This window comes from Mus caroli, unplaced genomic scaffold, assembly GCF_978045245.1.
Source record: "Mus caroli unplaced genomic scaffold, Mus_caroli_1 scaffold_2, whole genome shotgun sequence".
Classification (NCBI taxonomy): domain Eukaryota; kingdom Metazoa; phylum Chordata; class Mammalia; order Rodentia; family Muridae; genus Mus; species Mus caroli.
In genome coordinates, this window is record NW_028227257.1 from 139,943,417 (window position 1) to 139,969,680 (window position 26,264).

Below are 26,264 nucleotides of genomic sequence, written 5' to 3' on the forward strand. Positions count from 1 at the left end.
AATTGTTCTCTTAAGTTTATCCTTCCTTTTGTAATCTAGGAAGGATAAACTTGAGAAAGCAATTTCTTTTTTTCTCCAGTATTGAAAAAAATTATATACTTATATTCAATTATCTTTTCCCTACTACTAAATACAATTAATTTGAAAATAAAGACTGTTTGAATGGTTAGAGTTCTAGCTCAGTGTCAGATCACTTACCTAGAATGTATAAGGCTGTGTTAAATTCTCTACCACCACAAAATATAATTAAGTCAGAGTTTGTGCTGGCTATATTTTTTGTCACCTCAACATAAGCCAGAGTCACTTATGGAGTGAGAATCTCAAATAAGAAAATGTCCCCAATATATTGACCTGTGGGAAAGCCTATGTTGCATTTTCTTAATTAATGATTGATGTTGGAAAGCACAGTTCATTATGTTTGGTCCTGAGTACTCTAAGAAGGGATTCTGAAAAAGCAAGAGCAAGCCAGTATGTAGCACCCTTCTCTACCCTTTGCTTCAGTTCCTTCTTTGAATTCCTGCCCTCATTTGGAAATGTAAGATGACATAAACTCTTTCCTTTGAAATTTGTTTATTGTTACGTTGTTTTATTACAGCAATAAAAAAACCAAACTAATACAGACTTACATTTTTAAGTTTATAGCAGATAAGCTGCACAATGCAAGTAGAAGTGTATCATAATGGAAATATTATAAAAATAGACATAACTAGTCCTAAAGCCTGCTGAGATAATACCAGAAGTAGTATAAACTGTTAAAGATATTTATACTGGAGTCCAATCACGCGGGACCTGAGACTGCTCTGGTTGGGGAGAGAGAAATCCGGCCTACATAGGGCCACAACCCTCTTCCGGTCAGAAAAGCACCAGGGCAGCTGGGGCGCAGGGTCTGCTGACACTCGCCAGCTACCCACAACACCCGCCACAGGATCTTAAGACTTCTGGTGAGTGGAACACAGCTTCTGCTCCAATCCAATTGCGCGGGACCTGAGACTGCATTAGTTAGGGAAGCAGAAACCGGCCTGAGTAGGACCACAGGCCTCATCCGGCTGGATCAGCGCCGGGGTAGCGGGAGCGCAGGGTTGCCTGACACCCGCCAGCTACCTACGACCCCCGCCGCAGGATTTTGGGACTGCTGGTGAGTGGAACACAGCTTCAGCTCCAATCAAATTGCGCGGGACCTGAGACTGCATTAGTTAGGGAAGCAGAAACCGGCCTGAGTAGGACCACAGGCTTCATCCGGCTGGATCAGCGCCGGGGTAGCGGGAGCGCAGGGTTGCCTGACACCCTCCAGCTACCCACGACCCCCGCCGCAGGATTTTGGGACTGCTGGTGAGTGGAACACAGCTTCAGCTCCAATCCAATTGCGCGGGACCTGAGACTGCATTAGTTAGGGAAGCAGAAATCGGCCTGAGTAGGGCCACAGGCCACATCCTGCCAGATCAGCGCTGGGGTAGCGGGAGCGCAGGGTTGCCTGACACCCTCCAGCTACCCACGACCCCCGCCGCAGGATTTTGGAACTGCTGGTGAGTGGAACACAGCTTCTGCTCCAATCCAATTGCGGGGGACCTGAGACTGCATTAGTTAGGGAAGCAGAAACCGGCCTGAGTAGGGCCACAGGCCTCATCCGGCCAGATCAGCACCGGGGTAGCGGGAGCACAGGGTTGCCTGACACCCGCCAGCTACCCACAACCCCCGCCGCAGGATTTTGGGACTGCTGGTGAGTGGAACACAGCTTCTGCTCCAATCCAATTGCGGGGGACCTGAGACTGCATTAGTTAGGGAAGCAGAAACCGGCCTGAGTAGGGCCACAGGCCTCATCCGGCCAGATCAGCACCGGGGTAGCGGGAGCACAGGGTTGCCTGACACCCGCCAGCTACCCACGACCCCCGCCGCAGGATTTTGGGACTGCTGGTGAGTGGAACACAGCTTCAGCTCCAATCCAATTGCGCGGGACCTGAGACTGCATTAGTTAGGGAAGCAGAAATCGGCCTGAGTAGGGCCACAGGCCACATCCTGCCAGATCAGCGCTGGGGTAGCGGGAGCGCAGGGTTGCCTGACACCCTCCAGCTACCCACGACCCCCGCCGCAGGATTTTGGAACTGCTGGTGAGTGGAACACAGCTTCTGCTCCAATCCAATTGCGGGGGACCTGAGACTGCATTAGTTAGGGAAGCAGAAACCGGCCTGAGTAGGGCCACAGGCCTCATCCGGCCAGATCAGCACCGGGGTAGCGGGAGCACAGGGTTGCCTGACACCCGCCAGCTACCCACGACCCCCGCCGCAGGATTTTGGGACTGCTGGTGAGTGGAACACAGCTTCTGCTCCAATCCAATTGCGGGGGACCTGAGACTGCATTAGTTAGGGAAGCAGAAACCGGCCTGAGTAGGGCCACAGGCCTCATCCGGCCAGATCAGCACCGGGGTAGCGGGAGCACAGGGTTGCCTGACACCCGCCAGCTACCCACGACCCCCGCCGCAGGATTTTGGGACTGCTGGTGAGTGGAACACAGCTTCTGCTCCAATCCAATTGCGGGGGACCTGAGACTGCATTAGTTAGGGAAGCAGAAACCGGCCTGAGTAGGGTCACAGGCCTCATCCGGCCGGATCAGCGCCGGGGTAGGATCAGCGCCGGGGTAGCGGGAGCGCAGGGTTGCCTGACACCCGCCAGCTACCCACGACCCCCGCCGCAGGATTTTGGAACTGCTGGTGAGTGGAACACAGCTTCTGCTCCAATCCAATTGCGGGGGACCTGAGACTGCATTAGTTAGGGAAGCAGAAACCGGCCTGAGTAGGGCCACAGGCCTCATCCGGCCAGATCAGCACCGGGGTAGCGGGAGCACAGGGTTGCCTGACACCCGCCAGCTACCCACGACCCCCGCCGCAGGATTTTGGGACTGCTGGTGAGTGGAACACAGCTTCTGCTCCAATCCAATTGCGGGGGACCTGAGACTGCATTAGTTAGGGAAGCAGAAACCGGCCTGAGTAGGGCCACAGGCCTCATCCGGCCAGATCAGCACCGGGGTAGCGGGAGCACAGGGTTGCCTGACACCCGCCAGCTACCCACGACCCCCGCCGCAGGATTTTGGGACTGCTGGTGAGTGGAACACAGCTTCTGCTCCAATCCAATTGCGGGGGACCTGAGACTGCATTAGTTAGGGAAGCAGAAACCGGCCTGAGTAGGGTCACAGGCCTCATCCGGCCGGATCAGCGCCGGGGTAGGATCAGCGCCGGGGTAGCGGGAGCGCAGGGTTGCCTGACACCCGCCAGCTACCCACGACCCCCGCCGCAGGATTTTGGGACTGCTGGTGAGTGGAACAAAGCTTCTGTTCCAGTCCAATCACGCGGGACCTGAGACTGCTCTGGTTGGGGAGAGAGAAATCCGGCCTACATAGGGCCACAACCCTCTTCCGGTCAGAAAAGCACCAGGGCAGCTGGGGCGCAGGGTCGGCTGACACTCACCAGCTACCCACAACACCCACCACAGGATCTTAAGACTTCTGGAGAGTGGAACACAGCTTCTGCTCCAATCCAATTGCACGCAGGACCAGAGACTGCATTAGTTAGGGAAGCAGAAAAACGGCCTGTGTAGGACCACAGGCCTCTTCCGGCTGGACCAGCACCGGGGTACCGTCAGCTACCCACGACCCCCGCCGCAGGATTTAGAGACTGCTGGTGAGTGGAACACAGCTTCTGCTCCAATCTTTAAACAGTGACAACGATAACAACTAACCCCAGAGATTACCAGATGGCGAAAGGTAAACGTAATAATCTTACTAACAGAAACCAAGACCACTCACCATCATCAGAACCCAGCACCCCCACTTCGCCCAGTCCAGGGCACCCCAACACACCGGAAAAGCTAGACACGGATTTAAAAGCATATCTCCTGATGATGATAGAGAACTTCAAGAAGGACTTTAATAACACACTTAAAGAAATGCAGGAGAACACTGCTAAACAGGCAGAAAACAATAAAGAGAAAGCACAAAAATCCCTTAAAGAATTGCAGGAGAACACTGCTAAAGAGTTACAAATCCTTAAAGAAAAACACGATAACATAATCAAACAGGTAGAAGTCCTTACAGAAAAACAGGAAAACACATCCAAACAGATGATGGAAATGAACAAAACCATACTAGACCTAAAAAGGGAAGTAGACACAATAAAGAAAACCCAAAATGAGGCAACACTGGAGATAGAAACCCTAGGAAAGAAATCTGGAACCATAGATACGAGCATCAGCAACAGAATACAAGAGATGGAAGAGAGAATCTCAGGTGCAGAAGATTCCATAGAGAACATCGGCACAACAATCAAGGAAAATGTAAAATGCAAAAAGATCCTAACTCAAAACATCCAAGAAATACAGGACGCAATGAGAAGACCAAACCTACGGATAATAGGAGTGGATGAGAATGAAGATTTTCAACTCAAAGGAACAGCAAACATCTTCAACAAAATTATAGAAGAAAACTTCCCAAATCTAAAGAAAGAGATGCCCATGAACATACAAGAAGCCTACAGAACTCCAAATAGACTGGACCAGAAAAGAAATACCTCCCGACACATAATAATCAGAGCAACAAATGCTCTAAATAAAGATAGAATACTAAAAGCAGTAAGAGAAAAAGGCCAAGTAACATATAAAGGCAAGCCTATCAGAATTACACCAGATTTTTCACCAGAGACTATGAAAGCCAGAAGATCCTGGACGGATGTTATACAGACACTAAAAGAACACAAATTCCAGCCCAGGCTACTATACCCAGCCAAACTCTCAATTAACATAGATGGAGAAACCAAAGTATTCCACGACAAAACCAAATTCACACATTATCTCTCCACGAATCCAGCCCTTCAAAGGATAATAACAGGAAAAAACCAATACAAGGACGGGAACCACGCCCTAGAAACAACAAGAAGGTAATCCCTCAACAAACCTAAAAGAAGACAGCCACAAGAACAAAATGCCAACTTTAACAACAAAAATAACAGGAAAGAACAATTACTTTTCCTTAATATCTCTTAATATCAATGGACTCAACTCCCCGATAAAAAGACATAGACTAACAAACTGGCTACACAAACAAGACCCAACATTTTGCTGCTTACAGGAAACTCATCTCAGAGAAAAGGATAGACACTACCTCAGAATGAAAGGCTGGAAAACAATTTTCCAAGCAAATGGCATGAAGAAACAAGCTGGAGTAGCCATTCTAATATCTGATAAGATTGACTTCCAACCCAAAGTCATTACAAAAGACAGGGAGGGACACTTCATACTCATCAAAGGTAAAATCCTCCAAGAGGAACTATCAATCCTGAATATCTATGCTCCAAATACAAAGGCAGCCACATTCATTAAAGAAACTTTAGTAAAGCTCAAAGCACACATTGCACCTCATACAATAATAGTGGGAGACTTCAACACACCACTTTCACCAATGGACAGATCATGGAAACAGAAACTAAACAGGGACACAGTGAAACTAAGAGAAATTATGAATCAAATGGATCTGGCAGATATCTACAGAACATTCTATCCTAAAACAAAAGGATATACCTTCTTCTCAGCACCTCATGGTACCTTCTCCAAAATTGACCACATAATTGGTCACAAAGCAGGCCTCAACAGATATAAAAATATTGAAATTGTCCCATGCATCCTATCAGATCACCATGGCCTAAGGCTGATCTTCAATAACAAAATAAATAATAGAAAGCCAACCTTCACGTGGAAACTGAACAACACTCTTCTCAATGATACCTTGGTCAAGGAAGGAATAAAGAAAGAAATTAAGGACTTTTTAGAGTTCAATGAAAATGAAGCCACAACATACCCAAACTTATGAGACGCAATGAAAGCATTTCTAAGAGGAAAACTCATAGCTCTGAGTGCCTCCAAAAGGAAACTAGAGAGAGCACACATTAGCAGCTTGACAACACACCTAAAAGCACTAGAACAAAAGGAAGCAAATTCACGCAAGAGGAGTAGACGGCAGGAAATAATCAAACTCAGGGGTGAAATCAACCAAGTGGAAACAAGAAAAACTATTCAAAGAATCAACCAATCAAGGAGCTGGTTCTTTGAGAAAATCAACAAGATAGATAAACCCTTAGCCAGACTCACTAGAGGGCACAGGGAAAGCATCCTAATTAACAAAATCAGAAATGAAAAAGGAGACATAACAACAGATCCTGAAGACATCCAAAACACCATCAGATCCTTCTACCAAAGGCTATACTCAACAAAACTGGAGAACCTGGATGAAATGGAGAAGTTCCTAGACAGATACCAGGTACCAAAGTTGAATCAAGACCAGGTTAATGATCTAAACAGCCCTATATCCCCCAAAGAAATAGAAGCAGTCATTAATAGTCTCCCAACTAAAAAAAGCCCAGGACCAGATGGGTTTAGTGCAGAGTTCTATCAGACCTTCAAAGAAGATCTAATCCCAGTTCTTCACAAACTATTCCACAAAATAGAAACAGAAGGTACTCTACCCAACTCATTCTATGAAGCCACAATTACTCTGATACCTAAACCACAAAAAGACCCAACAAAGATAGAAAACTTCAGACCAATATCCCTTATGAATATTGATGCAAAAATCCTCAATAAAGTTCTTGCTAACCAAATCCAAGAACACATCAAAACAATCATCCATCCTGACCAAGTAGGTTTCATCCCAGGGATGCAGGGATGGTTCAATATACGGAAATCCATCAACGTAATCCAGTATATAAACAAACTCAAAGACAAAAACCACATGGTCATCTCCTTAGATGCGGAAAAAGCATTTGACAAGATCCAACACCCATTCATGATAAAAGTCTTGGAAAGATCAGGAATTCAAGGCCCATACCTAAACATGATAAAAGCAATCTACAGCAAACCAGTAGCCAACATCAAAGTAAAGGGTGAGAAGCTTGAAGCAATCCCTCTAAAATCAGGGACTAGACAAGGCTGTCCACTTTCTCCATACCTATTCAACATTGTACTTGAAGTCCTAGCCAGAGCAATTCGACAACAAAAGGAGATCAAAGGGATACAAATTGGAAAAGATGAAGTCAAAATATCACTCTTTGCAGATGATATGATAGTATATATAAGTGACCCTAAAAATTCCACCAGAGAACTCCTAAGCCTGATAAACAGCTTCGGTGAAGTAGCTGGATATAAAATTAACTCAAACAAATCAATGGCCTTTCTCTACACAAAGAATAAACAGGCTGAGAAAGAAATTAGGGAAACAACACCCTTCTCAATAGTCACAAATAATATAAAATATCTTGGCGTGACTCTAACTAAGGAAGTGAAAGATCTGTATAATAAAAACTTCAAGTCTCTGAAGAAAGAAATTATAGAAGATCTCAGAAGATGGAAAGATCTCCCATGCTCATGGATTGGCAGGATCAACATTGTAAAAATGGCTATCTTGCCAAAAGCAATCTACAGATTCAATGCAATCCCCATCAAAATTCCAAATCAATTCTTCAACGAATTAGAAAGTGCAATCTGCAAATTCATCTGGAATAACAAAAAACCTAGGATAGCAAAAACTCTTCTCAAGGATAAAAGAACCTCTGGTGGAATCACTATGCCGGACCTAAAGCTCTACTACAGAGCAATTGTGATAAAAACTGCATGGTACTGGTATAGTGACAGACAAATAGACCAATGGAATAGAATTGAAGACCCAGAATTGAACCCACACACCTATGGTCACTTGATCTTCGACAAGGGAGCTAAAAACATCCAGTGGAAGAAAGACAGCATTTTCAACAAATGGTGCTGGCACAACTGGTTGTTAACATGTAGAAGAATGCGAATCGATCCATTCCTATCTCCTTGTACTAAGGTCAAGTCTAAGTGGATCAAGGAACTTCACATAAAACCAGAGACACTGAAACTTATAGAGGAGAAAGTGGGGAAAAGCCTTGAAGATATGGGCACAGGGGAAAAATTCCTGAATAGAACAGTAATGGCTTGTGCTGTAAGATCGAGAATTGACAAGTGGGACCTCATGAAACTACAAAGCTTCTGCAAGGCTAAAGACACCATCAATAAGACAAAAAAACCACCAACAGATTGGGAAAGGATCTTCACCTATCCTAAATCAGATAAGGGACTAATATCCAATATATATAAAGAACTCAAGAAGGTGGACTCCAGAAAGTCAAATAACCCCATTAAAAAATGGGGCTCAGAACTGAACAAAGAATTCTCACCTGAGGAATACTGAATGGCAGAGAAGCACCTGAAAAAATGTTCAACATCCTTAATCATCAGGGAAATGCAAATCAAAACAACCCTGAGATTCCACCTCACACCAGTCAGAATGGCTAAGATCAAAAATTCAGGTGACAGCAGATGCTGGCGAGGATGTGGAGAAAGAGGAACACTCCTCCATTGTTGGTGGGATTGCAAGCTTGTACAACCACTCTGGAAATCAGTCTGGCGGTTCCTCAGAAAATTGGACATAGTACTACCGGAGGATCCAGCAATACCTCTCCTGGGCATATATCCAGAAGATGTCCCAACCGGTAAAAAGGACACATGCTCCACTATGTTCATAGCAGCCCTATTTATAATAGCCAGAAGCTGGAAAGAACCCAGATGTCCCTCAACAGAGGAATGGATACAGAAATTATGGTACATTTACACAATGGAGTACTACTCAGCTATTAAAAAGAATGAATTTATGAAATTCCTAGCCAAATGGATGGACCTGGAGGGCATCATCTTGAGTGAAGTAACACAATCACAAAAGAACTCACACAATATGTATTCATTGATAAGTGGATATTAGCCCAAAACTTAGGATACCCAAGATATAAGATACAATTTGATAAACGCATGAAACTCAAGAAGAATGAAGACCAAAGTGTGGACACTGTGCACCTTCTTAGAATTGGGAACAAAACACCCAGGGAAGGAGTTACAGAGACAAAGTTCGTAGCTGTGATGAAAGGATGGACCATTTAGAGACTGCTGTATCCAGGGATCCGTCCCATAATCAGCTTCTAAACGCTGACACCATTGCATACACTAGCAAGATTTTGCTGAAAGGACCCAAATATAGCTGTCTCTTGTGAGACGATGCCGGGGCCTAGCAAACACAGGAGTGGATGTTCACAGTCAGCTATTGGATGTATCACAGGGCTCCCAATGGAGAAGCTAGAGAAAGTACCCAAGGAGCTAAAGGGATCTGCAACCCTATTGTTGGAACAACATGATGTACTAACCAGAACCCTGGAACTCTTGTCTCTAGCTGCATATGTATCGAAAGATGGCCTAGTCGGCCATCAATGGAAAGAGAGGCCCATTGGACTTGCAAACTTTATATGCCCCAATATAGGGGAATGCCAGGGCCAAAAGAATGGGAATGGGTGGGTAGGGAAGTGGGGGGCGCTATGGGGGACTTTTGGGATAATATTGGAAATGTAATTGAGGAAAATATGTAATAAAAATATAAAAAAAAATAAACATGTACAACAAGACCCCAAAAAAAAAAAGAGTAATTAAAAAAAAAAAGATATTTATACTGATGAAAAAGGCCCCAAGTACATAATATAATATTGTCCAATACTGTTCTACGCTTCTTTTTAAAAAATAACTTCTCAGTAAAACTCTGTGATGATCAGTGGTAAGTCTATTTGGTATGGGCTGTGTATACTGCAACATGAATTGAACTTGCATAGCAATGGTTTTATTTGTGACATCTTTTACTACTCAACAATAACTTTATTAGTATTAAATACAAAATAGTTTAGTTTAAAAAATATAACATAATGCAGCCAATACCTGTCAATATATACATCTGAAGAATCAAGCAAACATTAATAGAATCCTAAAAGAAAGGAGAGACAGGGTTAAATATGTTTCCTTGGTAGCAACATAATGAGGGTAGTGAATGATATAATTAATATTCAACCTTTAGAGTGAAGGTCTAACTTAAATAATGATCCCTTCCAGGTACAGATAATTTCTAAGGTAATGACAGTGTAATGAAAAAAAAAGTGATCAATTGAACAAACCAGGAATTATGGATGATGTGGTACTGGTGTAGGTTAACTCTTCCTTGGGGAGAGTTCGGGGACTGAAGCAGAATTGATTTATGTAATAGGAAGTACTTGAATATAGATATAAGTAGTAAAAAATAAATGTGCTTGTGACAGCAAGGATAATTGGTCACTTTTGGAGTCTTTGTATCTGTAGTAAAATAATTTCCTAATGGACTCAAAGAGAAACTTAAGGACAATTTTATTAGTTTAAAAGAACGTTTGTCAGTGCAGAGAGCTGCCTATAGTAGAAGAACAAAGGAGAAAAGAGGAAAAAGAATACCAAAATATTTAAATGGGCACAGAGATCAAACACCTGACTGAAAAGCATCCATAGAATGGAAAACAAGCTTTAGAGAAAAAGGAAGGAAGGCCAAAGTATCAACAAAAACAACTTAGGTTCAGGCCAGTACCCAAGAGAAAATGATGGAAAAAGGGCAAAATTATTTCCTAAGGAAGATTGTCTTCTGCTGTAAGCATTCTTTAGTTGCCTACAGTTCTTTGTCCAGGGCAGAGACTCTATGAGATTTCACCCTTCCAGATGGAGGTCTTGTTAAGGCAGTCACATTCCTAATAGATGTAATCTCACAGCAAACTTTCTAATCTACAATTCTTACAACCTTCCTTCCCTGTCTTTTGCTTTGATACATACCAGTAACATTATATAGACTGAGTAGGCTTTATTAGGAACACACACACACACACACACACACACACACACATACACAGAGAGAGAGAGAGAGAGAGAGAGAGAGAGAGACTCAACAACTAAAGAAATAGAAACCATGAGTTTGAGGGAGAGAACAAGAAGTAGTACATGGAAAGGGTTATATGGAAGAAATGGGAGAAGAATGATCAAGTTGTATTTTAATTTACAAAAATAAAAGGAGATATTAAATCTATATGACTCAGGTGACAAGGAGTTGGATATATCCAGCCCAGTAGAAATTCATGGTGACTTGTAAGGTTAAGGCAAAAAGTGTGGAAAGGAAAAGTACATTATCTCTTTAGCATGGCTAAAGGTGAGCCCAGCTTCCTAGGGCTCTCCTTTGTCCTTTGTCTGATTGACACAACTCAAACAGAACATTAGGTCTCTAACCAGAATAAAGTTTCTATTCTTTTGACTAGACCAAGTTTTCTCTTAAAAGGTCTTACTGTGCATATCAATAAACTTCCAGAATTAGAGAGTTAGCTCTCTTTAATCTGTTGATGGGACAGTTACATTTTGTGAATCTATATGCATTGAAACCTCCTCTACTGGAAATAAGCATAACTTCTTTTGAATGATAATTTTAGTCTGACTTGTACTACAAGCAGTTGTATCACCTGCAGTTGCTATCTATCTATCTATCTATCTATCTATCTATCTATCTATCTATCTATCTATCTATCTATAGTGGTTTTCTAAAGAAAACAATAGAGAAATGATTGGAGGTTAATCCCTATAGTACAAGAGTTAGTCATTGTACAAATATATTATCTGGGTCTAGTGTTACAAACATTCAAATGACCATTAACAAAGGCCTATTTATGTAAAGTCTCAGATGATCATGTAGTACAGGTTTTCTCTTGGAACATTTTTAGGAGTGTGGAAACTCATTGGACATTTACAGTCCTATGTATTGAGAACAGAGTCTCCAGTGCAGGAGATCAGCGTACTAAACTCAACATTGTTCACTCTCAGGGTGGTTTACTAATGTCTCCTCCTGTTTCGCGGAATGTGCTCCTTGACCCTTTTAACTTTGTTCCTGAGTGAGAACCTCATGTTTTTCCATTCTTGAAATTACCACAGAATATTGAAGTCAATAAATATTAAAACATCTGAAACTAATATAAATAGTTTAAACACTTATAAGGTTTGACTCATAACTTTATGACATGATTGGCATAAATACACTTAAACCAGTCAAAAATATAAATCGATATACAATATATTCTATTCTCTCTCTATATATAATATATCGTATGCATCCTTTTTTTCCCTGTATGGACTGTGCATGGCTGAAAAATGAAGAAGGTAAAAGAAGGAACTGCTTCTGCCTCTAAAGAATTCAGATTCATTTAGTTTGAACAATTAAGTTATTTGATCAAAAATTTTGTTACTTTAAAATTTGCTCATCATTTCTACTTCTACACAAAGATACTTCATGGAATATGTTTCTGTAGTACAAGATATTTTTCAATTCCCTACAAGATCAGTAATCTTTTTTGTTAATGAAAACACCCCTAGAATCACAAGTAAAACGTTTCCAATGACAACTAGGGATAAAGTAAAATGTTGAAGAATAAATGAAATGGTAGGATAATAATTTACTGAAAGTATTTATAATTTTTAATTTTTTAAGATCTACAATAGCAGACTGCTGCCCTCTAAAGTTTTATGGATATTGAATGTTTTTTCTTTACTGAATATATGTCTAATATCCTTACCTGAGATAGATTCATTGACAAATATCGTATATTTAATGACTTTTCCCTCCATTCTACAAGGATTGGCATTAACATCTGGCTTTTATTTAGTGGCCATTTGGTTACTCAAATTCAGTTAAAGAGAGAACAGTTCATTATCCTACATGACTAAATGGCAGAAGTTCATAAATGCCTGGAATGAAAAATGTGCGATTTATGCATGTGTTAATTCATGACATGACCTTGAAAATTTTTAATTGCTGATTTTTTTTTGATTAACTTTCTGGTAACTAACAAATTATACGCTTTAATTGTTCAAATTTACTGTCTAATATAAATTCATGTAGCAAACATAATGCCTGAGTAGTTCAGGATAAAGGTATGTATCACTTTCCCTCATACTTTTTGCTCAGTATTCATCAGTATGTTCTTGTTACTCAGTTATGCTTTGTATTTTTTATAGCTTTCATGTCATGATGCAAAGAATGCATGGAAGGATCAAGATAGAGTGGCTAGCACATGGAGATAGTTAAATAAGGTGAAGGAACTTTACACTTTGAAGATACACAGAGTGCCTCTAAATGTTTTTCTTTAAAATGGAATTTATTAAATAGCTTAAATGCATGGAAATGAAGAAATAATGGCTTGTAGTGGTGTCAAATTAAAGCAGAGAATAAAAGCATTTTATGGAATCGTTAAATGTTATATTTTAAAATATTTAATTAAATCAATTACAGAAAAGTAGGTGCAAAGTGTCAGGGTTTGAAATGTACATAAATGCATATTAACATGTAGACAAATAAAGCATTGAATTTTAAATTAACTACAAAATAGAAATCATTTTTCCCCACATTTTTCTTTTTCTATTATAAATGAACTCATTCATAGGCCACAAGAAACATTCATTGTAAAGCTATTTAAAATATAAGGCTTAATTAATTATTTTGTCTCTAATCTGTTCTTAGGCAAAACATTTCTGGGTATGAGAATTCCATCACCCAACAGCTCCTAGATTGAAATGACTGCTTGAAAAATCACAGGAGTGGAATGTAGTGGTGTGGGTAATTATTTCAGTAACAAAAGCTGCAGATCCAGAGGGTCTTATGAATACCACACCAGTCTGGATATAGTTGATGTTGTACTTTGAGATTTCTTCTGTTGCCTTGTTCTCAGTAACAATAACTTTTCTTCCACGTACTGACCATCACGTTGAAGCTAGTGAACCAAAAACTGTTAGTGGGATTTGGCTCTAGTTTGCCTTCAAATCACTGGGTTTTATGATCTCTAGAAAGAATTCAGATGATACACAGAGATCATAATAGAAAATAGTAGAAAATAGTTTATGTAGAGTTGAGGGAAGAACACTCATGGGTGAGAAAGACAGAGATACATATGTCTGACTATCCGTAAGAAGCTTAAAGTCCCCAAAGAGTCAAAATTACCTTTCTTGTCTTACTTCTCAAATGATTGGCAGGCTCATTTTGATTAACTTTTGGCGAGGGTTATTTATTTATTACCTCATATGTGATATTTGGTAAAGAATTCGAAAATATTTAGGAGTCTTTTACCCATCTTCATATAAACTTGTTTTCTTTACTTCTATAAAACCCAATACATTTCTTTCATAAATAATTTTAACCTAATTCTACCAAATTCATACATGAATAAATAAAATATCATTCAATTTTGCCTCTTTGTTAATTTTATTCAAATAAAAGGGGAATAATAGGTCATTGAAGGAATGGTAATAAGCCCAGCTCTGTAGTATTAGTTTTGGTTTTAGAAGGTACTAGTTATCAGAGAGGGCCCTTTCTCAATGCCCTTCAATCCTCTAATAGGACTAGCTACCTAACAAATCTACACAAAACATTAGTCCAATCATTTATCTTTAGCTATTTAAGGAAATCTAACCAAAAATAATTTCAATTTCACCAATTTTGATTTCTTTCTTTTTTTAGTTAGAATCCCATTTTAATATCAGACATATTCATATCTCAATTTGTTCCAACTTATTATTAACTATAACTTTGTGCAAATTATTTCAACATTCTGAACCTAGGTTCTTCATAGCATTGACTAAAATATTAAAAGCATAAAATGAGATTTATTTTTAATAATAAGTTAATTTTGTAAGTGAATTGATCTTCATGTGTAAGCTTCTAATCTCCCCATAGCAGAAGGTACTGAAGCACATTCAATTTGGTTTGTTTGTTTATTTACTTATTTATTTATTTATATTTACTTTGCATCGTGATCGCAGCCTTCCCTTTCTTTCTTGCCAGTCCTATCCTCATATACCCCTTCTCCCACTACCTTCTCTGAGGGGAAGGCAAAACCCCCCACGGGTACCAAATGGCCTTAGCAAATTTAGGTGGACCATGGCTAAGCACGTCCTCACGCACAGAGGCCAGACAAGGCACCCCAGCTAGAGCAAAGGGATCCAAAGTCAGGAAACAGCGTTAGAGAAGGCTTCTGCTCCAGTCTTTAGGGGACCCACACAAAGACCACCCTGCACATCTACTACAAATGGGTAGGTGGGACCTAGCTCTAGCCATGAATGCACTTTGGGTGGTAGTTTAGTCTCTGTGAGCCCCCATGCCTGGGCCCAGGTTAGGTCTTCCTGTGGTATCCTTGATCCTCCTGCTCCTTCAGTCCTTCTTCCTACTCTTCCATAAGCTTCCTAGAATTTCACCTAATGTTTGGCTGTGGGTTTCTGCATGATTCCTGGATGAAACCTCTCAAAGGAAAGTTAGATGATTACGCTAGGCTCCTGTCTGCAAATATAGCAGAGTGGTGGCTTTACTTTCTCCCATGGGGATGGGTCTCAAGTTGGACCAGTCATTTGGCTGGTCATTCCCTCAATCTCTGCTCCATTTTTATCCCTGCACATTTTGTACTCAGGACAAATTGTGGGTCAAAGGTTTTGTGGATATGTTGGTGCACCCCCTACATATATACACAGACACACACACAGACAGACACACACACACACAGAGACACACACACACACACAGAGACAGACACACAGACACAGACACACATAAGCAGACACACACACAGACAAACATACTTAGGCAGACACACACACTAACAGACAGACACACTTAGGCACACACACACACACACCCACACACACACACTAACAGACAGACACACTTAGGCACACACACACACACACACACACACACACACACACTATAATGGAAGTCCTTCCTGGCATCAGGAGATGCCCACTTCAGTCTCTATATCTTCAATGCTAGGAGTCTCAGCTAATGTCACTCATATAGACCTCTGGGGCCTTTCTGGTTCCAGATCTCCAACTACTCTAAGAGATGCCTCCTCCCCTGCCCCACTTATCTCCATTCACTTTCCCAGTGGTCTCACAACACCTCCCACATCAGATACCCACCCAAGTTCCCCTAACTACCCCTGGTCTTACCCAGTTCCCTCCTTCCATCCACCTCTATACCTATTTTATATCCCCTCCTGAGTGAGATTCAAGCATCCTCCTTCGAGCATCCCTATTACAATTAGCTTGTTTTGGGTCTGTAGAGTGTAGCATGGTTATCCTGTACTTTATGGCTAATTTCATACACGCCATCCATGTCTTTCTGGGCCTGAGTGATGTCACTTAGGATATTATTTTCAAGTTGATTATTTCATTATTATTATTATTATTATTATTTTAAAATGGATTTGAAGTCTTACTCCTTTTGATTTAGAAACAAGACTTGGGAGAGGATGGGAGTCCTCTGGAGCTGTGAACATTTTCTCACATACAGACTTCCAGAGTTTAAGAGGTGAAGTGCCACACAAAGCAATCGCCACCATAGACATCTCAAGCCAATAACATACACTTCCTATGTCTTTTCTAAATGTGAAAAAATAAAATCTATAGGCAGTGAGATGAGGTTAGAGAGGAGTTTTATCTTGTGATTATAAGGGGGCACTTGAGAAAAAGAGAGCGAGCTCTTTAAAAGGAGAACTGGTCCCTGAGAGCCTGCTACCATGGAGCTGCTTGTCTATGGTTTTGAAAACGATTTATGGCAGAAACTGAGGCAAGGTGAGGTTTAGGTAGATAAGCTGGTTGGCCTCAGGCACTTCCTCCTCACATAAAGCTTCTAGAATGTTGGGCTCCTGGGACACGTTTGGCCTACATAAAGAGAAGAAGGAAGATAAATCAGAACAACAGCCAAGAGCCCTGAGGGTATTTGGGTCTGGGTCATGACAAACCAAAGATTTTGGTTTTGAAAAAGAGTCATGATTTCTGTCCCTGAACTGCCTGCCTGACCACTTATTATCTTCTTTTCTCAATATGAAAATTCCTCATTAGCCTCTGGTCTAATAATTAGCCTTGCAGGATGAATACATTCTAAATATATATATGCTCTTTTTAAATATCAAATCCTTGGTACGATGGTTGCCAAAACTTGGAAATTCTCCAGAAATCTTGATCTGGAAAAAGGGTTTTCTTGGAACTTGTTGTCAGCCAGAGATAGGACCATGTCTCTAGGATATATGTTGATAATTTGTCAGATAGCATTTGCTCTAAATAGTCAACTTGGCCCAGGCTAGAGTCACCTGAAGGGGTGACAGTCCTTACTTGGTTGGTTGTAAGCATGTATGAAGAATTGTCCTGCTTGTTGTTTGTGGGTAACAGGATATCCTATGAAGGACATCCTATGCTGTATAAAGAAACAAACTAAGCAAGAAGCTATGAAGTAAGCAGCATTCCTCCATGTTTTCTTCCTTTGAGTTTCTGTCTGAGTTCTTGCCCTGCCTTCTCTCAGTGATGGACTGTGGCATGGAATTGTAAGCCATATAAATCCTTTCCCAAATAAGTTCTTGTTGTTTTGTTTTTAATATAGTATTTGTCACAGTAGCAGAATGAAACTAAAAAGAAAAATTAAAGAAAAGACTAAAGCCTAGATGATGATCATGGATGAAACCACACCCTAGGATTGAGTAACTGTCTATTCCCCTTCCTTCTATTTAGTCCTATAAACATGTTATAATCCTCATAAGGAACTTTGGCGTAACAAGATCTCTTCTTGGTGTGGCACATTGGATTTCTGGGGTATTTTTTTTTTAGTATTAATTATTCTATTTTCTTGTTAAAACCTGAAAAATTGGCTTTTTGAAGTTGTTAGAGTTCAGGCTCTGGTCACAATAACTTCATTAAAAGTCATAATCCTGATAAATACTTCTTTCTTAAAAATATTAAAATCTATCACTTGTGTAGTTTACTATTTCCCTAGTTACTAGTTTTTCAAATCATGTACAATTACATATGGGAATATATTTACTTTTTAAATACATATACTGTGTGCCATGTACCATAATTAAAACATAAACACAGCAAAAATTTCACATTAGCAAAACATATGCTAAAATGGCATTTTTCTCATTTATTTAAAATTATGGATATCAGAGACATACATTCCCTAAATGTAATAAAATTTTGACTACCTTAGTAAGAAAATAAGAAAAAGAATCTTAAATCTTCATTTTTAAGTGTCTTTGCATAACCAAATGTATTTTGTGTACTAAAAAGAGCAGGGGACATTGGGGTTGCATGTGTGACAAACTCATTTTGGAGGATTCTTCATCCAGTTATGATCAGGCACTCTGTATGCAGTTTTCCAGTACTTAATTGCTAGCCTGTAAATGAGTGTGGTCTTTCTTGATTGGTTAGTTTTCAGTCCTGAGTGGTTAAGATGAGCCAATAAGCAAGTCATTTCCTGCCTTGTAAATGAGGCAGCATGTTACATCAGGATGGCACTGATTTTGATTGATTCTTCCATATCCTGTTCTGTTATTCTGCCATGCTATACTCTGTTTAGTGGAATGCCTTCTATGCTAGGGAAAATTGAGCGTCCATTTCTCTTCCTGATCTCTTAATAATGGCCTGTTCTCCACATAGCTCTGTAAACAAAGTAAAGTTAGAAAGATTACATGACCCAATACAGGGGAATGCCAGGGCCAGGAATTGGGAGTGGGTAGGTTGGGGAGCAGGGCAGGGGGAGGGTATAGGGGACTTTTGGTATAGCATTTGAAATGTAAATGAAGAAAATATCTAAAAAAAAAAACAAAAACAAAACAAAAACTAATAGTTCCCAACAAAGCAGATTTGGCTGCTGAGCTTCAGTAAGCAACTTATATGTAATAATTGCTCAAACTAGCAGAAAAAAGACACTTAGAAGAAACTAGAATACCTGTGACCTAAGGTTTAATGAATATAACTAAGTAGCTATGCCAAGAGATGTACTGTCTTACCTCTAATCTCGCTTCTCTTTGGAATTTTTTTTCTGGTTACTTTTTATCCAATCTAGAATCTGAGGTTAAAATACAAATGAAAACCAACTGTTTTTCTGTTCAACTTTTTCTCTGAAAATGAAGCACCCTAGAATAATGTCAATTTCATATATTTTAGATAAACTAAGTTAGTGATACTTTTAAGGATACAATTTCAAAAACTTTGAAATAACCAATACTTATAGGATATATATATATATATATATATATATATATATATATATGAAATATTTGCTTTAATTGCATCTAGGTTCAGCAGAATTTTCAGCTTCAATTACACACAAGCCTTTGAAGATCCTGCTTCTATCTGCAGTATTACAAACCAAAGTATTTCTCTATTTGCAAATTTGATTTTAAAGATAATGAAACTATGTATTTCAAAAGTAAAAGTTGTTGTTATATAAATTGGGAAATGAAAATCAAGAGTTATTCCAGAAAGAAAATCATGGAAATAAAATTACTGTCAGGGTGAGAGACATATTAAGGATGAGTTAATACCTTCCATGGTTCTGAAGTATGTCCATGTGATATCAGAAATATAAATAAACCTATGATGTCCTTTACAACATCAGAATTTACAGATTAACAAATTCAGTAAGAACTTTATAGAATACAAACTCAAATGTCTATAAATTCATCCCCATTTCAAAATCACTTTTACTCAAACTTTTCCAATACTGTGGAATGATTAATTCTGCATTACTGAACATCAAGCAAGTTGTTAAAGTGTTTTCTAGACAGTAGTTATTCCTGCTCATTTCTTTCTCTCACTAGGTCTTAGAATTGTATTATTAAGGAACCCTCATAATTATTCCTGCATTGAAGAAAATAAAACCAAGAAAAATGATGACAAAACCAGATTCTAGTTTTCCAATCCAAGGAATATACTACTCTCATTCCAAAGATGTTTAATAAAAAATGGATCATGCATCTATTCTATTATTTAAAATTCATTTGCCCTGGATGCATATGCAGATGGTCAGAACAATTTCAGTCCTCATTTAAATGCTTTGTTTTGAATAATTCCAGTATACTGAACAAGGAACGCACTCCCTTTAATCTTAAACACAATGAAATATCTTTTAAAATATTGGAATGATGAAATAAATGTCTCATAAAATCTCTTTGGCAAAAGCATTCCTGGGGCTGGAGAGGTGCCTCAGTAATTGAGCGTACTTGCTGCTCTTACAGAGAGCCTGGATTTGATTCTCAGCATGGTTGCTTACCACTGATATAATCTCCAACTCCAGTTTAAAAGATGTTCTCTTCTGACCTTCATGCTAAAGCACACACATGTTTCACATAATATGCATGCAGGAAAACAGTCTTACACACAAAATTATTTTGAAAAATAAAAGAAAATTGTCAAAACAAATTATACCTTTCCATTTTCATGTTACTATCCAGGCAAGGCAATCAGGGGTTTTTCCCATCCTCCATCAGCAAAGCTTCTTTTGTAGTAAATAATAGAGAATACAGAGATGCAGAGCAAATGAAGGTGTTGGCAACTAGTGCTTAGCCCTGAATAAAAAACATTTAAGTCATTTCTGCTAAGACTCAGGCTTCATCACAGAAGAGAAGGGAGAAATAAAAGTGAGAGAAGATGAAGAAGATGGAGCCATGCCACAACCATTGCTAACATGGTTTGACAACAGCTGAAATTGCTTTAACTGAGCCTGCAGGTTCAATAGTCAATCATAGACTTGTAAGATGCTAATGGAGCCTCACCACTCTCTGACATGTTCTGACTTGTACTGTCAGATATGTCTGTTATGTTCTGGAGAAAGGGCATTATCTTCAGTTGTGTATGCAATGATAAGCCTTCCAGGCTCCAATGGACAGTTCTTTGGGCACACAAATGGACTTGGCTGAAATAAGTAGATCATGAAACTAGAGAAACCATCAATGTGGAATGGAAACTTATAGGAAAAGAGAGGAGGAAACAGGGGCACAATAGTTGATAAATATATGTGTGAATTGTGAATAAACATTGTATACACGAATGAACTGAAAAGGAATACACGTTATTGATACAAACTAAATAAATGTTAACAATTCAAAAACCTATTTTACATTCCAAGTAATACCTTGCTCTGTAGATTTAAGTCAATAATATGGAACTAGTTAACAAGGAAGTAGCTGTAACATTTGAAGACAGTAACTCACTTCTCTGGTCTTACTCTATAATTGTAAACTGTCAGTTTTGTCCTTAGATTAGTTTTGTCTTCTCTAAATTCTGAAAATGGTTGAATGAAAGATCTCAAGTTTAACTTCAATTCTTTAAGAAATGGCTGAATAAAAATAGAAAATATCAAGTATTTGTTTCTTGGAAACTTTGACTATTAAATATATCTAAGTTCACTCCATTTATCTCTTGATAAGATCTCTGAGAAATTGATTATATCTATCTTTCTGTTCCCAATTTGAAGGAAGGAAATGGAGTCAGAGATAGAAAGAAACATTAATGCTTAGATAAGGGAACAGTGCAGAATTGCTATTTTAATAAATCTCGTGTGTAGCTGCCTGAATGGTTTATGTTCCTGAATGAAAAGACACACACATACCCATTATATTTTTATATGCTTTAAGCAGCACAATAGCTGGGTGACTGCCTAGTCTCCATATTTCTACAATCTACCTCCCTCCGATAACTCTGATTTTCTACTTCCTAATTTCTATGTTCCATTTTGGCTGCTCTAGACCCAGTCTTCTTGGCTCCCTTCCATGGAGGGTTTGCTCTGCTTTCCTGTCCACACCTCAGGCAAATACCTTTAATGTAAGTTTTCTGTGATATGGGAGTCTCTGAAAACAAGAAGGCAAGTTAAGTGCTGAATTTAAAGAAATGGATCAATGTTGAGATGTAGGTTCTAACATTATGGGCAATTGTTCTTCAGGCAAGTCTGTTTAACGTTGGCTGTGTCCTTGTGTGACATCACTTTCCTTTGAGTAGAGATTACAGGAGTGACACTGACTTCCAACTGAGGTAGGCCAGGAAATTTCTCTTGCCTTATTATATAATGGATTCTGGTGCCAGTCTATGGGAATGAGATCATTCTCTGAGCTGAACAGAGTATTTTATTGATTGCCAATGGATGTTGGAGGCCCAGCAAACTATCAGTGGTGTTACCCCTTGACAGATGGTACTTACTGGTACAAGAAAGAAAGCTATGGATATTAAGCCATTAAGCAGTGTTCCTCTCTGGTCTGTTCTTCAATTCTCACCTCTGGATTATTAACTCCATTTTCTAAAATTTCACAATAAATTTTATTTCTGTTATTTTAAAGATGAAGAGATTAGAACAAGGAGCAGTGGAAGTCCAGGTCCTAGACATGTTAAATGTTCTTCTATATATGAAGCCAACTTCCTGACTCCAGAGGTTGTGTACTGCGGTAGAGAAAGTGTGAGTGCCCTCACTCCCTATTGAAATCTGGGTCCTCAGAGTGTTTCTGACTATGTAGCACCTTCACAAGTTTGGCCCTTGGGGAAATCAGAGGGCTCCTAAATTCAAATGGGGAATCATGAACTCCCAGTCTTTCAACTTACGGACATATACTTCTATTTCTTCTGTTAATTGTGATGTTATCTGTCATTATTTTGAGATCATCACTTGAATCTAAACAACACTTATGCCTATTCTCCAGTTTACAAAACCATAAGATAAATGCACTTCTTTATGAAGTTTTTCTACTTGGGTATTTTATTATGGTAACAAGATAAAAAAAGCTACACTTTGCAAGTAATCCTAAAGTATTCTTTCTCCTTGAGACACTACAAGCTCATTTTTATGAATCTTAATGTATTTTAACCACACCTACTGTATAAGAATATATATTATACAATTATAATTATATGTATATATGTATTTATATATATTTTTCAACACAGTTTTAACATCTTGCAATACAGTATCTAATATAATACTGGAGTTTTGTTTAAAAGTCTGTGGACCTCTCTTGTAATATTAAGATTGACATTCCATTATGGCATGGACATAAGAGAATTTGATTTAATATCCTCCTTTGACAAACTCTTCACTCTTCTTTTAAAATATTAAAAAGACAGGAGAGTTGTATTTAGGCAATGGCCTAGGGAGTAACATTCTTGAAATATTCATCAAAGGTGTATGAGATCGAGAGGGTGATGCCTATAGTTCTTCAGAAACCCACTCATCTTGCTGACATAAATTTTAAAAGAAAAATCTTTTGTTTCTGTGCACACAGACTTTTCAGATTCAATTAGATATATATGTTATAAACAATAACTAAATCTACGCTGCAGGGGACACAGTCTTAATGACTCATTTATGCACAAATCTATAGCAATAAGTATTGAATACTTAATATATTCTAGGAGTATAGGTTCTGGAAAAGATAAACATCTAGGTTCCAAGGCTTTCAATAATGGATTGAGAAGAGGATAGTAAGAGCTCGATCTGTGTTCTCTTGACTGTTCTCATGACTATGGGAACCCTCTCTGGGCAAACAGAAGATGATTGAGGTAAAAAGAGGATTGGTTCTTGGTCATAAATAGTAGCCAGGCAGTGATTCATAAGAAAAGATTCATAAAACCTTGCTTTGAATCCATAGGTGAGGTTTGTGGAATTAATTCCAAACCCACTAAACTCATACAAAAGGTATACTTTCTTTTAAATTTACTATTTACATATGTTAAAAGAAAACACACCTCTTGCATGAAAGGAGGGAAGAAGTTTTCAGTCAAATATGAATAATATTGGACTTGACACAGAGATTCTTGTGAGTCTGATTCTTATTGTTCTGTCTGAATGACATGTTCTACCATGAAAGTGGCTATGTAAGATTTTATTAGTTATAAGTCAATATACTTACAAAGTATAGTCAGCATGTATTTAGATAACACAAATGAGGAATTTCTTCTTTAGGTTGCAAATGCTATGTGAAAACACTCATATGTTTTGAGTTAGAGGAAACTAGTGATCTATAGATCTATAGTGAATATGTTCCAACTGTTTTAGCTGATTTTTAACGGGGCATAAAAGAAGTTGCAGATATGTTTGGTGAATGGCTGTTGAGCAGTGAAAGAAACCCCAAGATATTGATGGTTCTGGTTTTGACCTTGCAGCCCCCTCAGAATAATGAATTTGTAATTAGTCTGCAGAACCATAAGTATGTTGTGTTCCAGGGAGCATCATTCATAGTACAAACCCATGCATAATCTCAAACTGTGTAAATGTATGTCACGTGAAGTACTGATTACTTTAGTAGTTAAAATCACGAGTTAGGATAAGAAAACTAACATAAAAATCTTGCCCAGTTGCCATTAAAAATGTTTACCACACGAGTATGAGATTTTCTTCTACTTAGACCATTGTGTAATCCAAGGAATAGTTCACTGTCTTCTCTTTCCTTGGGAAAGGAGCAATGTTTGCTGTCTCTCAGCTGTCTCATTTTAAATATCAGAAGGACCAAAAGGAGCAAAAATGATTATTCAAAGACATGACATCTGACTTCTTTGCCCTCTTGTTTTAACTTGTGTTTAATCAACAGAGAAACTAGAATATATGAATATATTTTCCCCAAATATATGATAAAATACTCTGACAGAAGCAACATAAGAGAGAAGTCTGTTTTGGCTCACAGTTTGAGAATACAGTTCTTTATGATGGCAAAATCGTAACAACAGGATCCTGAGGTCATACTACGTCCATGTTCAAGAAGTCAAGAACTATTATTTCTCATGCTCAATCTTTCTCCTGTTTAAGCACTCGGGAACTCAAGCTTAGGGACTACTGCCTACAAATCTAGTGGTGATTCCCTACAGGTACAGACAAAACTCCCCTGATCTAAATAATCTCCCACATGTATGCCCAGAGGATTTTCTCCCAGACAATTCAGATCTCACCACGCTGACAGTTTACAATAACCAATATAACTTCAGCTATCTTAGTTAGAGCATACTATGTATTTCATCCTTCAAGGTTAACTGAAACAATTCCCATAAAAGCTTGAAATGTACTGAGGAACTCTGAGAGGTAAAAAATGGCATTTTTACTTTCTGTTTGAAGGCAAATCACCTGGAATATTGAACTGACTGTTGGAAGAATTTCTAATGAGACAAATGGAAGAGAGAGTATTAAAGTGACTGTGGTGTGCTGATGTCTAGGTGTCTTCCTGGGTTAAGAACACAAAAAGGACAATAGGGAAGGTTTTAGATTGATTTGAATTTTATTGTTTTCAAGTATAGTTAATAACATTTAGCTTACAAAAGCAAATATTATTAAATAATACAACTCTTCCTAAAAAGTAATCTGTTAATTATATTAAATACTTTTAAGTTTTAAGTTTCTGACTTACCACTCCACTGCTCATTTCAAGGCTAAACCAGCTGCAGCTATTTCTCTGAAATGCATAACATTCTTTGGTGCACAGCCATGTTTCTGGCCAACCTGTCATTTTGCTTAACGATCATTTATGAGCTTGTCAGAGAGGAAATCACTGGAGCATTTAGATACCTCCCATATGACTGCTTTTATACTGTTTAACACACAATATCTGAGTGTTACAAACTATGTTGTCTGCCTTGTAAACCTGAATTTTCTTTCTTCATTGATTGATTGGATTGGGTGCTTCAACCAAAAAAGATGTAAATGCCATGAGGCAAATGACATATGGCTAGACATGTGAATTTCTGACATATAAATTTCAGGTTTATGTTTCATACTCTCAAAATTAATTTTATTATTTATCTGGGAGTACATATGTGGAATTTAAATATCTGTTCAGAAACAAATTTTCTGAAAAACATGACTTATTTTTTAAAAAATGGACCTATTTATGGATTCAAAAATAAAAGTGCATACAAACTAAACTATAAGTTAGATACTGCACACTATAGACATTCAAGATAACAAAGCATGTACATTGTCCTTGCAGATGCTGAGTAGGCTTGCAAGATACAGAGATAGAGTTGTTTTGGTAAACACATTTAATCTGGAGAGAGTAATGCATGATTGAGCTTTAATCAGAAATGAGATGGCAGGAGTGTGGTTCATTATTTGTGGAATCTATTGTACACTGCATGTGTAATTATAGTTTATGTTATATTACTTTTCTCCTTTAATGTGTCAGAAAACATTGAAAAGTAAACAGCAAACTAAATCAGTGTTAAAACTAATAAGAGATGTTATCTTGGCCATGGATATTTTGTGACAGCTCCTACCCATGAAAATAAGTTTTGATTTGCATCTCACTGAAATTTTTCATTATTATTCATCTAACAATCTTTATTGAATATTTATATTGTTTATGTAAAATATGATACTGTTGAAATTATTACTTTAGATTATTACCTTCAGTAATAGTTAGATGAAATTATTACTTTAGATTTCAACTAACTGAATAGTTAGTTGAAATTATTACTTTAGATTATTACCTTCAGTAATAATCTAAAGTGAGTTTTTGTAGTCCCTATTATTAAGACAAAATATCTAAATAATTA

General features: G+C 38.6%; 1 protein-coding gene across 3 annotated transcripts in view; it reads left to right on the forward strand.

The window, feature by feature from the left end:
• Lrp1b (LDL receptor related protein 1B) overlaps positions 1-26,264 on the forward strand; it is a 2,026,300-nt gene that overhangs the window by 1,659,838 nt on the left and 340,198 nt on the right. The gene's annotated exons all lie outside the window — the stretch shown is intronic.